The following is a 579-nucleotide window of genomic DNA, read 5'->3' as shown; positions in this document are numbered from 1 at the left end:
GATCAACTGAAGCCTGGTGAATACGTGGTGCTAGGACCAGCACCAAAACCTCATCCCAACTCTGTAGCATGGTGGAGAGAGTACATTTTGTGGCTGCTGGCCTGGAACATTTGCGATCGCCAAGTGAAACAATTCAAAATTTTGCCAGGAAATGTTACAGAAGACTATCAGAGCAGCAGTCAATCAACTGAAGGTACAACAGAATGGTTAAAGAGGGGGAAAAAAACCTGATCTTGATTTAAATTCTGTGGTATGACTTGATGAGGGTTCTTCAGTCAAAACGCTCCAGAAATATTGAAGTGAAACAGGTGTGGGTGGGGTGGGGTTCTTCTAAATTCCTTCGCATCTTTGTACACAAGCTACAGCTACAGACATCCTTTTCCCCCAGCCCACACAGTGATAGCCCAGTTCATTTCAATGCAAACCCCCTACAGTCAGGCTGTGTTTGCAATTGTGACTTAGATGAAGATTAGACCACATTTTATGAGCACTGAATGCAGAAATTCTGTTAATGCCAAACCTTCACAAAAGGCTTTAAATTTGGTGTGTGTCATTTACACCGGAAGACCAAGGGAAGGC

The sequence above is a fragment of the Mchenga conophoros genome, linkage group LG11 (genome assembly GCF_057382185.1).
Source record: "Mchenga conophoros isolate Kocher_MC1m ecotype Shallow Benthic linkage group LG11, M_conophoros_male_GT1.1, whole genome shotgun sequence".
Lineage (NCBI taxonomy): Eukaryota > Metazoa > Chordata > Actinopteri > Cichliformes > Cichlidae > Mchenga > Mchenga conophoros.
The sequence above is the reverse complement of the archived record's forward strand: the minus strand, read 5'-3'. Positions refer to the sequence as shown.